Below are 14,077 nucleotides of genomic sequence, written 5' to 3'. Positions count from 1 at the left end.
TCAAGAGCAGCTGATATCATCCAGAAAGGAACGTGCAGATCATTTTGGAACCTGATTTAAAATGCCAGCGAAGTTTTTGTCCATTCTTTCTTTTCTGCTAGGTAAGATCACATTTTGCAAACTCTTCTGTAGAGGTTAGCAACATTTCAGGGGTATTTGCTAAAGATCTATCACGTTATTCAGAGGGAATAAAGAAAGGAGACCAAAGGTTTCTGATGCACTGTGAACTCTCATGAGACTTTTAGGAAACAGGAGTTTCAGGAAGGGGACTTTTAGGAAAGAGGAAATGGACTTGGGCTTTGAGGAAAGTGGATTTTCAGGAAAGAGGAAACGGACTTTCAGGAAAGCAGAAATGCAGCTGGGAAATTTTCCCAAGTAGGGTGTCACAGTAAAAATTGTAAAATTGTTAAGAAACAGGTATAAAATGGACACAACTTTGGAAATCTCAGCTTTTACAAAAATCCCGAGTCTTTTGCCAACAAAACCATGCGGGGTAAAGAACTGGAGGAAAATAATACAGTGCTGCAATATTAAGATTAGGACTTTTTCACCTACAAAATGGGTGTTAGAAAAGTTGTCCTTCACCTGCTGAGGATGACTTATAAGAGGGCTGCCATGCCTCTGCGGTGGGCTACATCATCCTCCCTGATAGGCTGCACATTCCTGGTCCATGAGTCGGGAGAGGGGCTTCCAGAAAGTGTGGGAGAAGAGATGTGCTTGGTGGTAGGGAGTGGAGACTCTCTTCCCTTCTTTCAAGATTTGAGTCAACCTGGAAGGGAGGATTCTGAGCTGCTCATGAGATGCCCTTGGGCAGTGCTACTGTAGATAAACACACGTCCCTGACTGCCTGGGTTTTCTCAAAGGGACGGTAACTGTGACAAGGAGGCGATTTGAGAAAGCTCAGTGACAGCTTTGTGAGCTGCCTGTACTACTCTTTGACCAAAACCCAAAAGACAGAGACAGAGGTGTGGAGGAGGGAGAGGGGGAGGAGAGAGCAGTTAGGTTAGCTTTGCCAAATCAGCACGATGAGACTACTACAGAAAGCTGAAACCAGAGGCTGAGCAGAAGATATATCAAAACCAGGTTTCTGTAGGAAAAGGGGCAGTGTATAGACAGGTTTATGAATGAAGCTGGCCAGATGGGAGGTGTCAAATCAGAGCACAATGCTTATGTAAGCCCAGTCCTGGTGCCCAAACCCAAAGTCAAAGAGAAACGGACACTTTGCCTTCAACTCTTTGTTTTTTAGTTAGTTGCGGCACGCAAACTCTTAGTTGCGGCATGCATGCAGGATCTAGTTCCCCGACCAGGGATCCAACCCGGGCCCCCTGCATTGGGAGTGTGGAGTCTTACCCACCGGACCACCAGGGAAGTCCCTTTACCTTCAACCGTTTAAATGGAAACATTTTTTCTCCAGGAAAGCTTATTATTAGATCCAGTAGAATATCCAGGCTTTTGTCTCTTGTACTGATCCACACAATTGCCCGTTCACCTATAATTACCATTCCCGTACTCTCGTGTTTCTGGTTATCTATTGCTGCATCATGACCCACGCCAAAGTATAGTGATGTAAAATGACCATTTTATTTTGCTCAGCCTGTGGGTCAGGAAGACAGCAGGGTGCAATGGGGATGGTTTGCGTCTACTCCACGATGCCTAGGGCCTCAGATGACTCAGATGGCGGCGGTGGGGGGGCGGGGGGGATGACCTCTGAGGACTGGAATCATCTGGAAGCTCTTCACTCACATATCTGGTACCTGGTCTGGAATGACTCTGGCTGTCATCAGTGGCAAATGTTGTTCCAAACGTGGCCTCTCATGTCTTGGGCTTCCTCATAGCATGGTGACCTCAGGTTGGTCAGTGGTGGCTCAGAGATCCAAGAACGAGTGTTTCAGCAAACAAGATGAGAGCTACCTGACACAGTGTCACTTCCATTGCACTCTATAGGTCAAAGCAGTCACAGTCCTGCCCAGATTCCATAGGAGAGGATGGAAGAACTTGTGGCCATGTTTTAAAATGGCCACCCTTCTCTTCTTGGGCATCTCTCTTTTGCCCTGTCTCTTCATGCCAAGACTTTGACTCTTCTCTGAACCCTTTCTTCTTGACATACCTGTATATGCATCTCCTGTGTTCTTCCTCAGACATAATTCTGTTTTTTTTTATTTCCAAAAGCTATGGGTAAATGGTCCCCAGGTTTGTATGACTTGGGCTGGCCTCAAGTTGATCTATGCTGCGTTTATTTATACTAAGTCCTGTGCATGCATTATCTTATTGGATCCTTATTAAAACTCCCTGATGATGGTATAATTATTTCCTCATTTAAAAAGTGAGGAAACAGAAGCTTGGCGAGATTAAGTAATTTGTCCAAGGTTCCACAACTAAGTAAGTGGTAGAACCTCAATTTAAACCCTCAGTCTTAATCACCAGGCTATACACTTCTCTCACCAGCGCTGTTCAGTGACTACTTCCAGCTCTGCATACCTAAGTGTGCAGAATAGGATTCTATTTTCTGCCATCCCTGCAACACAGTTGGTTGGGGCCATGTAACCAGTACTGGTCAGTGTGAATGGCAAGCAGAGGTGACTGATGTCATTTCTGGGGCAAGCATTTCACAGCTGGTGCAAGACCCTCCTCTGGAGCTTTCTTGTTCCTCAAGCACTGAGACTGGCATTATTTGAGATTGTGGCCGCTCAAATAATGAGTCCCCGGGTGACTACAGTGAGCAGAGCCCCCTTCCATCCCACTGGGGACATGTAGCATGAGTGAGGAAACTTTGTGGTTTTAAGCCACCGAGAACTGAGCTATTACGCAGTATTATCTGTATTATATTCTCTAACTGACTGTATCATCTCTTTGAACCTCAGTGTCCCTGACTATGAAATGGGATAATAATTACTACCTAAAGGGACAACGAGAGCTTTTGGAAACAGTATATGTGTGTCAAATATCTTGTTCAGGTTTTAAGCCAAAATAGGGCAGCATCATGTAGGATGTTCTCACTCTTACAGATAAGGAGAGTACAAGGGCACTGAGTGGACGGGGACAAGGTGAGCTCAGCCCTACTCATGTGGACAGCCCAAAGGCCCACCCCACCCATTGGAGAACCGCCCCCCATTAGCACCCTCTCTGGGACTTGTCGGATGCCAGCAGGGTGGCTCCTGGCTGAAGGACATAAGAGAGAAGGCGGAGAATGGGGAGAAGCAGAATTATTATGACTTATTATGAGTGTGATATTTGCCAGGATAAGATTTAAGCCAGTAGGTAAAACAGAACGAACAGAGAATAGAACCAACCGCTTCTCTGCTATTCTCCCCGAATTTTGGTCACAAGAATAATTTTGTGGAACTGAGGTTCCCCAAATCGATTTCTTTCATAACCAAGTAACAACCAGGTAGGAAAATCATGTTTTAAATGCTGAGCTTCATTTCCTTCTAGATGAGGAATTTCAAAAACATCCCCTAGTAGGAACCAAGGAAGTGCCTCTTATTCAAATGGATGCCAGTCTATGATTGTCCAATTATTCACTGCATTCTGCCTTTGATGGCCCAGATGTTCTCAATTTCTTGTAATAAATTCTTTCGTCTGAAAAGTCGTTCTACTCAGAAATGCAAAATCCTCTCCAGTTCGCCGGCTTTTTTTTTTTTTTTTTTTTTGAGCTGGGATAATTGGCCTTCAATTTGCTTATTGTTTTGCAATAGAAAGCCCAAGTTTAATTTCGTTTCTGTAAACCTGTAGACAAGAGCTGAACATCCCACCATTTAAGTCGTTCTCATTACAATCCACTTTGGCTCTGCCGACCCCCATCTCTATCATCAGGATGAGATTACGGGAAAAACTTTTTTTTTTTCCTCCTTATTTTTCTGCTTAGAAAATGAAAGAATTGTTTCCCGATGCAAAATATTTAAATTTGAGTCAATCACAATATCTCTTCGGTCTCCTTCTATTCTTGAAGCAAGCAAATGTACTTATTAGCATACGTAATGATTAATCCGTTGATTAACATCTTTAGTCACCAATCTAATCACACCAGCCAATATTTATTGAGCTCCTTACGGTGATCCCATAAACCATGTAAAGCCCTGTGGGAGATACAGACCTGTATTAGGTAAGTTGCTAATCCACGGGTCTATTTCTGGAGGTTGGGCATATTCATCATACAAATATAACAAATTACCCATAATAGATCAATTTGCTCACTCAAAAGAATTACTTTAACAAACACTGAGTAAATACTTTACCATGGTTAAATACTAGGAGATCAATTTTTTTACCTGTCTTTACATTTCCATTTTTTGTGGCATTGATAAAGCCCCCTTTCTTTTTTCTCTAAATGGTTTTGTATTCAAGTCCATGTCCTGCATTAAACAAATTTCACTTCACAGGGTTGAGGAAACTGAATTGTCTGATATGTCTCTGACATGTGTTCTAGACTACAGCACAGAGAAACAATGTCCCTTAGTGGTTGTAGCACCGAGCCTGGAATCAGACAAGCTGGGTTCATATCTGTAGTTATGTGCTTCGGGTGTGGCCTTGGTCAAGTCAGTTATTCCTAATACCCCAGTTTCCCTATCTGTGATGATTAATCTTGTGTGTCAACTCAACTGGGCCACAGGGTGCCCAGATTAAAAATTATTCTGGGTGTGTTGATGAAGATGTTTCTGAATGAAATTAACATTTGAACCAGCAGACTGAGTAAAGCAGATTGCCCTCTCCAATGTGTGTGGGCCTCATCCAGCCAGTTGAAGGCCTGCCTGAATAGAACAAAAGGCAGAGGAAGAAAGAATTCACTCTTCTCTGTCTGTCTTCAAGCTGAGACACTAGTCTTCCGCCTTCAGACCCAGACTGAAACTATACAATCAGCTCTCCTGGGTATCCAGCTTGCCAAATGTAGATCTTGGGATTTCTCAGCCTTTTCTGAGCCAATTCCTTATAATATATAAGGTTCGGTTTCTCTGGAGAACCCCAGCAGATACACTGTCTATAAATTTAGCATAATAAGACATAAATCATTAAATGGTATAATATAAAGAGGATACTTAGAACAGTGTCGAGCACAAGTTAATGCCTCTGTAAATATTCACTGCTATTCATCTCTAAGCTATGGTGCATAGAGCTTTCTGACCATTTATATCCAAAGATTGTCTCTCCACTGACAATGCCCTCCCTCATCTTGGACTGCACCCTCCAAAGACAGAACTGATGCTTCTTTGAAGCACTTAGATGATGTATTCATTTTCCCCTTTTGTTATCTCACTTGAAATCATATTGTCTCCACTCAGCAGAAAATGATTCTGTTGGGTCACACACAGATTCAGAGAAACTAGAAATAATCAGAAATTACTTATACCAGTGAAATGTCAGGTGAGTCTGCATGGGCCATTCTTCAAGAACATTTTTGGTAATTCTGTAGATGAAAGAGGATTGTGAAGGTTTTGTGAGCCTTTCTTTTTTCTTCCTCTTCTTCTTCCAGATGAGAAGAGCTCTCAACAGACCTTTGTCGAAGAATAAATTTCCAAGGCTACCAATCTGGATCTCAAAAGCCCAGATTCAAAGAAACTCTCAGTTCATCACAGGCGCTGCTACCTACAATAAATGTCTGAATAGCTATCAGTTAAGGTACACACAGAGTGGATGGGAAATGGATAGTTACATTATAGATTGCTCTGTGAATTGAAGAGGTCTTTGTCTGAGGACAATAGTAATATGAGCAAATATTCAGGTTTTCAGTTATGGGCCAGCCAGAGGATCAAACAAGAAATCAAATTAAATCTAATTGACTCAGCTGTACCAGTACCGTCAGTACAGAAAGCAAGCACCACCAGACATCCTTCCCCAGGTCTCCTGGCTCAGCTCTAGGAAATGGGGCTGGATTATACCCAATCTAAGACTTCCAGTTATCTTTCTGGTTAAGTACACTGATGAGGTTTTATTCTTTCTAATTGAATTGGGTCGATTCACAGCCACGAAACGGTTCCCCTGTGCCTTTCACCAAATGAGCATCTTCTTAAAACTCTAGATATGTTTCAATAGGAAATCTTCTCTATCAGTTATTTGAATGCTACTAAATTTAAGCTCTGTTAGCAGGATGGCCGGGAGAATAATCACCTCTCATCCACAATTGTGCTGTCAATCTATTTCAACAATTTAACAGTCGGGTTTGGGTTTACCCACAGTGGCTGTTGGCTGCATTTCACTCAATAAGAAAAACTCTCTGTATCTATGTACCTTTTTGCTCCGAGCGGCTCTATCCTCATATGTCTTATTTCAGTGGAAGGCATCAACATTCACCTAATCCATCATCTTTGCACCTCCCTCTTGAAACCTCAGCCAATCAATCACAAATCCTGATCATTCCATCACCCACATAGCTTTCCTATTCACCCCTTCCTCTGCTTCACTTGGACATTTCTCCTATTTAAGTAAGAACTGTCATGGGTGGGTAGCTCCAGCCAAAAGGCATTCTGGAGTTCCAAGTGGAGAGGAGAGAATGAGTAGAGGGTGATGGGGTGGTAGCTTTGGAAACTGATTTAAGTGAGAAGAATGAAACTTGCCAGAGATGGGCTAGACAGGTTAAGTCACGAAATGTCACAAATGTAACCACAGTGTTTATCTGAATGGTCTGATTCAAGGGGACCGGGTCAAAAACAGAAGGCATGATTCTGGACAGTAGTCATATCAACATTAAATATAAGTCAAAAGAATACCTTTGAAGTCTCCGTTTTGGTTCAAGTAAGGTTAAATCTGCAAAGCAGTGTCGATCAGTTTTAAAGCAAACAAAAGAGCTAGAGGTCAACTCAGATCTAACAGCCTCCTCCCCGTGACCACACCATTTAAAATAGTTTATACACATATAAGCCCCTGGTAAAGCACTCAGCAGCCACTGTTCCCCAAGGGAGAAACAATCAACAAATGTACGAATGATCTTTCTGCTTTCATTTCTACATTGATTCAATCAAGGCCTCGGTTTGGACAATTATTGATTGTGTGTAACTGGAATTGTATTTAAATTTCTCATCTCACTTTTATTCTCAGAAATGCATTCTACTATCCCTCTCAAGTGCTGATAACTATAATCAAGCTATCAAAAGAAAATAATGACAATAACGATAATAACAATAGACTTGTATCACACTTTACAGCTTATAAAATGCATTCCAAGATGCTTTCACATATCTTATCTCACACATCAAGGGTCATTTTCCTACATTAACAGAGATTTGTCTTAAAAGTAAAAAGGATAAAAAAAGTGAACGCTCATTTGTGAATTAGCACTTTGTGGCAAGCCCAACCACGTATGTTCAACCCTCCTCTCGGAAATTGCTTCTTGATTGAACCCTATTTAGACAGTGTCAAAATAACCAAAAATTTTCTGAATCAATTTACAGCATGTGACATACAAAAGATAAAAACTCATGCTAAACTGAGCAATCTGAATCTCCATCTGGACATCCATGTTATTCCTTTTTTCTTTTTACTTTTTTAAATCCATTTTTTAAAAATTTTATTGGAGGGGCTTCCCTGGTGGCGCAGTGGTTGAGAGTCCGCCTGCCGATGCAGGGCACGCGGGTTCGTGCCCCGGTCCGGGAGGATCCCACATGCCGTGGAGCGGCTGGGCCCGTGAGCCATGGCCGCTGAGCCTGCGCGTCCGGAGACTGTGCTCCGCAACGGGAGAGGTCACAACAGTGAGAGGCCCGCGTACCGCAAAAAAAAAAAAAATGTATCGGAGTCTAGTTGATTTACAATGTTGTGTTAGTTTCAGGTGTACAGCAAAGTGAGTCAGTTATTCATATACATATATCCACTCTTTTTTAGATTCTTTTCCCATATAGGTCATTACAGAGTATTGAGAAGAGTTCCCTGTGCTATACAGTAGGTCTTTATTAGTTACCTATTTTATATACAGTAGTGTGTACATGTCAATCCCAATCTCCCAATTTATCCTTCCCCCTCCTTTCCCCCATGGTAACCATAAGTTTGTTTTCTACATCTGTAACTCTATTTCTGTTTTGTAAATAAGTTCATTTGTACCATTTTTTTCAGATTCCACATATAAGCAATATCATATGATATTTGTCTTTCTACCCGGTCTGACTTACTTCACTCAGTATGACAATCTCTAGGTCCATCCATGTTGCTGCAAATGACATTATTTCATTCTTTGTTATGGCTGACTAATATTCCATTACATATATGTACCACATCTTCTTTATCCACTCCTCTGTTGATGGACATTAAGTTTGCTTCCAAGGACATCCATCTTATTCTTTAAAAAAAAAAAATCTCTCACCTGATAAGGTTGTGGCTGCTATTATCACAAATTTGTCAAGATAGCTTAAGAACAGAGCCTTGAAAGGACAATATGCTGGACTCTAAGAGTAAAAATGAAGTCATTGACCTTGACCTCCCAGAGTTCACAGTCTGGAGGTTAGAGACAGACACCAAAAGAAAGCGTCGACACACAGTGGACCAGTGACCATGAGCTGAGGGTATGCAGAAGGAGAAGAGAGACTGACTACTCACCAATGGTCTCTTTAAGGTATAACCAGATTCTGAAACACAGGAAAACAGCAGATGCAAGGAAATAGCCACCTCTGACTGCACCACAACCGAATCAGGTGGCTCACTCTTTGTAGACTGAATTCACCAGCGGAGGAATGGGTGTCAGTAAGATATCATCTCACAGCCTAAAAGAAAAGGACAAAACCAGAAGTACTGATCTTAGCAAATCCTCAGCAATCTCAGCATTTGTCACAAAGCTTGTTTGTCCCATCAGAAAAATTGATGTCTTGCAACCAGTTCTTGTACAAACTGTCTCCGAAGACAGAGTGGAAATAGATCAAGTTCCAATCATGTTCTGGTTGAAGAAAACAAACACTTTCCACAACGATGCATCAGAGAACAAACAGCAGGGTGTTTCCTCCAATCTCTATATCTCTGCTTCACAGAATGAGAGCTGAAGTATTCCCTTACGTGTAAAATCAGCTACCCCCACCCCTTCTTTCCATTTTCAAACATAAGCAAGATAATTTTAGGACAAAAAAACATACAGCATTTCTTTATACAGTTGATAAGAAACAGATGCAAACTTGTTTCTCTAAGAAACTATACGGAACAAATATATTAAAAGTTTCCAAAAGGATTATGATACATTTGATGGTAGACTCAACACTGATTACTAATAGGTTTGTCCAAGATCAGTCAGCCCCATAGAATGAGGGCAGAAATTTAAATAGCACGCTGGTATTTACTTAGAGAGCCATCTTCTTGCTCTCCAGACAGCCATATTTTGCAAGCCTCCTGTTATGCAGTATGATTTCTTTTAGTCCTCAGAGAGTTCTTATTACAGACAGATAGACAGCAAGACCTCAAAGAAGGAACAGCTGCAAGATCTTTCCAGGCAGCCAGATCCTTAGTGAGCCACAGAGAATTTCCTTGGACCTGATAGAACGATGCCCATGTACCCAGGTGTGACACAGGACAGGCAGAGAGAGAAGTAGGCCCCCAAGGGTTCTGAACACAGTTGTGCATCTCTCTCCCCAAATCAGCCCCTAAGAAGTTTCACACACTCTGTGTCTCCAATTCCTCTCCTCCAGTTCTCTCTCTATACATACTCTAATCAGGCTTTCCCCTCTCTTATTCTGCAGAAACTGCTCTTTTCAAAAGCACTGACAACTTCCACTGCTAAATCCAATGGTCTATCCTAGTTCTACATGGTACTTCATGAGTCAACAGCATTTATCACAGGTATCACCTCCTCTTCATCAATTCACCTTCTTCACTTGGCTTCCAAGACCCCAGACTCTCAAGGTTTCCTCACACATTGCCTTTCAATTTCCCCTGTTGGGTTCTTCTTCTTCCCAAACTCTTAAGGTTAGAGTGCCCCAGATCTTAATCCTCCGTCTCTTCTCTCTACACTTTTTCTCAACCTCAGAGCATCAAACACCAATTTATATATCAACAATTCCCAAATCCATGCCTCTAGCCTAACCTTCCCTCCAGAACTCCATATTTGTACATACAACTGTTAAACATTTCTAGTGGGACATATTCATACCTTTATTCTGGACATCTGATTCTCCTGCCTCAACCATCATACCTGTAATCTTCTCCATTTTCGCTGATAAAACCTTGAAGACACACTTGAGTTTTCTCCCATCCCACTGCAAATCCACCAACAAATAGATTTCTCCCAACCCATCTGCAAATCCCATTGGATCTACCCCTTCATTATGCCCAGAATCTGACCCTTTCTCACCACCTGGTCTGAGCCATCATCATCTCTGCATTGTAACTACTCTTCCTGTTTCCATCCTTGATCCTTCATTTTATTTCCCAAACAGATCTAGGATTGTCCTTTTAATTTTTATTTTTTAAAATTTTTATTGGAGTATAGTTAATTTACAATGCTGTGTTAGTTTCAGGTGTACAGCAAAGTGAATCAGTCATGCATATACATATATCCCCTCTTCTGTAGATTCTTTTCCCATGTAGGTCATTACAGAGTATTGAGTAGAGCTCCCTGTGCTACACAGTAGGTCCTTATTAGTTATCTATTTTATATATAATAGTGTGCACACGTCAATCCCAATAGGATTGTCCTTTTTTTTTTTTTTTGCAGTACGCGGGCCCCTCCCACTGTTGTGGCCTCTCCCATTGCGGAGCACAGGCTCCAGACGCGCAGGCTCAGCGGCCATGGCTCACGGGCCCAGCCGCTCCACGGCATGTGGGATCTTCCCGGACCGGGGCATGAACCCATGTCCCCTGCATCAGCAGGCGGACTCTCAACCACTGCACCACCAGGGAAGCCCAGGATTGTCCTTTTTAAATGTATGTCATAGTATTTGTATTGCAGACTTGGTATTGCAGACTTGGGTTCAAGCTCTCCAATGGCTTCCATTTCATCAGAAGAGAAGCCAAAGTCCCTCCAGTGTCTGCTTGATCTGAGGCACCACCACCTCTCTGCTCTTTTTCCCATTACTCCACCACCCCTAACTCCAATCTGCATACACAGGCCTCCTTTCTCTTCCTTGAACATACCTGACATGTTTCTGCCCGAAAGCCATTAAACTTGCCTTTGTCTGGCCTTTGTCTATCTAGAATTCTCTTCCCCTTGACGTCTGTTTGGCTCATTACCTTACCCCACCCCACCTCCTTCAAGCCTCTGCTCAAGTGTTACCTTTTCAATGAGGCCTATGTTGACCACCCTAATTAGAAATGTAACGCAATAGCCAACTCCCTCAAATGGCTCTCTCCCTGTACCTTATTTTCCCATATCCCCTCTGGTATGTTGTACAATGTAGTTATTTATGATGTTTATTGCTATTGTCTTTCTCCCCTGATAAAATACAAGTTCCACAAGGACAGGAATTTTGTTTTTTCCATTCACAGATCTATCTAATGCCATTGCCTACAAGAGTGGCCAGTACATGCCAGGAACTCAACAGATATTAGCTGATTTAATTACATGAATAAATGAGAAAAGTGGGAAACAAAGAAACCAAGGGAATAAGGTGGAGGTGAAGGGCAGACAGTGGTCGAGAGTGGCCTCTATTCCTGCCCTTCCCTGAATCCTTATCCTGTAAATAAACCTCTTTTTCTTATGAGAATTTGAGTGAACCTCATTTCCTACCAGCAAAACATCCAAAACGAGAAGAATCATCTAATCTCTCCCCTGCTTGGGGGTCCATAGACACTGCTTATGACTAATTAGATCAAGTTCAAAGACAGCATCCAAATTCAAGGTTCTGTCCATGTGGGTGAATCTCTCAGCTATCTAAATCCTATTCAACCTTCAAGGGCTATATTTTTTAAGAAAATTTTCCTAGAGACCAATAGAACATTCACTTGTTCCACCAGACATGTTGAAATTTGATTATATTAAATTTATCACATGGTGTATCTGTGTTCCTCAATTGTGAAATTGTATCTCTCTACAATAAACACGTAAGCAACTTGAGAGGATGCACACTAACGATAGCTGATATTTATTGAAACCTTATTAGGTGTTGTATACTGTTCTAAACTCTTACATGTATTACATCATTAATCATCACAACAACATCATAAGGAGAGATGTACTATTACCTTTATTTACTGATGAAGATACTGAGGCACAGAGACTTTTACTATCTCGTCCACTATTATAAAGCTAGTTAACAGATGAGCTAGGATTTATACTTAACGCAGTCAAGCCCCATATCTCACATTCATAACCACTGGCCTATTTCAGAACTCTCCCATTGATGTCTTATAGTACATTCAGAGGTGGTATTCAGAATACGTCCCTCTTCCTAGAAATGTGGTCCACAGACCAGCAGCTTCAGCATCACAAGAAACTTGATAAAAATGCAGAATCTGCTCTCCACCCACCTCCACCTACTCCCAATCAGAACTTGCAGGTTAACAAGATTCTAAATGATTAGTATGCACATCAAAGTTCAGAGACACTGAAAGATTTAACTTAAATTGTATTAGTAATAATCATGCAGAATGAGGGAGGTAAGGAGGTGTCTCAGGGAAGGCCTGGGAAGTCAGAGTGGGGGTGGAATAGCTTAACCTAGGGTTCCTAAGAAGGTAGGCTGAACAGAGGTGGGTCTGATAATGGATCCTCATATCTCAGCAGACATTGGGTTTGATGAGTGACACACAACACCTGTTGTTTGCCACAATTCTGAGCTGCAAAGGAGTTTCTCTATATCTTGGACAACTACGTTGCAGCCAGCACTATGGTATACCCCAACCCACCATAAACAAGGGGTCCATAAACACGCTAGTGTAGTTTGGAATCCAAATACCTAAGCACTCAGGTGCACAGGCAAAGGAACAGGAGTTAGAGTTGAAGAGGCTGAGGGATCAGCAGGTGTTCCTGGCAGAGTAGCTCCAGGGGGCCCTGAGTCTCTGCCTTTACACATATTGGATGCTTTTGCAGCTAATATGCCCTTTTAGTGCCATCCAGGCTAGCTGCAGGGTGAGTGCTCTAACAATGCATGTGTTTTCTTCTAATTAGAGCATCATCATTATTTTGAAATACTTGATATGAAAACATTCTGTTGGATTTGAAACCCATTTGCATTATCACAAGAAATTTCGACATTACATTTGTCAGTGCAAAAAAAGAAAGAGAAGCTGTTAGCTCCTTTAACTACACTTTTAACTATTGCAAATTCTGAATAGTTGTAAAAATGGTTTTAAATTTTTCATCACCTACCAGTATGAATACATTTTCTTGCCAATGGTAACTATCAAAAATTTGAAAAGATCATCATTAAAAGGTCATTATCAGGAATTGAGTATAGCCTTGTCAAGCACAAACCTGATGTAAAAAAAAAATGTTAATCGAAGATAATGGCTGATTAACATAATTAATCAGATCGAACCAGACCACCCCACCTGCAGATAATAACTATGAACTGTGGATATCATACAAAACAAATAGCCACCTGGAGGCACTGAAGAGTAAACAGAAACAAGTGTATTCCATTGGAGCATGCCCACAGGAGAGTTGTATGGAGTTATTTGTTATTTTCAAAACTTTTAGCCTGAGATCAAACGTGGTTAGCACGGAGCATGAGGGAGTGGGGGTACCAATGGAAAAACCACAGCTTTCTGTCCAGGGAAACCACTGAATCTGGGTCAACAGTAGCCACCAGAGAGAGAGGCAAAATACCAGAGAGAAATCCCACAATTCTGTCTTCCCACAACTGTGGCTAACTCATAAACCATGCATGCAGGGAAAAGAATCAAAGCAACTCAACTAAATACTACAGATCTGAACTGAGATCAGAATTAACAACCAAGACACAGAGATTACAATCCAAGTCCAACCAAGATAACTGCACAACAAAACAAACACTCACTAGAGAAAAAGAATCCAAAATCTCCAAACTGAATATTCAGAATTTCTAGGATATAATTAAAAATTACCTGAAATACAAAGAAACAAGAAAATGGAACACACAGGGGAAAAAATGACCTATAGTCAACCCCAACATAACCCAGGTATTAGAATTAGCAAAATGAATTTTAAAACAGCTATTATAACTATCCTCAATGAAGTAAAAGAAAACATGTGGTGATGAAC

The 14,077-nt window shown here is 41.5% G+C and overlaps 1 long non-coding RNA gene across 1 annotated transcript in view; it reads right to left on the bottom strand.

Moving 5' to 3' along the window:
- The window catches only part of LOC307198198, a 315,335-nt gene that overhangs the window by 215,017 nt on the left and 86,241 nt on the right, over window positions 1-14,077 (bottom strand). Inside the window, exon 2 of the long non-coding RNA XR_013831579.1 lies at window positions 8,518-8,681. This is a non-coding gene — a long non-coding RNA (uncharacterized lncRNA). The remainder of the gene's footprint in view (window positions 1-8,517; window positions 8,682-14,077) is intronic.

This window comes from Stenella coeruleoalba (assembly GCF_951394435.1).
Source record: "Stenella coeruleoalba genome assembly, chromosome: 15".
NCBI classification, from domain to species: domain Eukaryota; kingdom Metazoa; phylum Chordata; class Mammalia; order Artiodactyla; family Delphinidae; genus Stenella; species Stenella coeruleoalba.
This window is presented reverse-complemented; position numbering and strand designations above follow the sequence as displayed.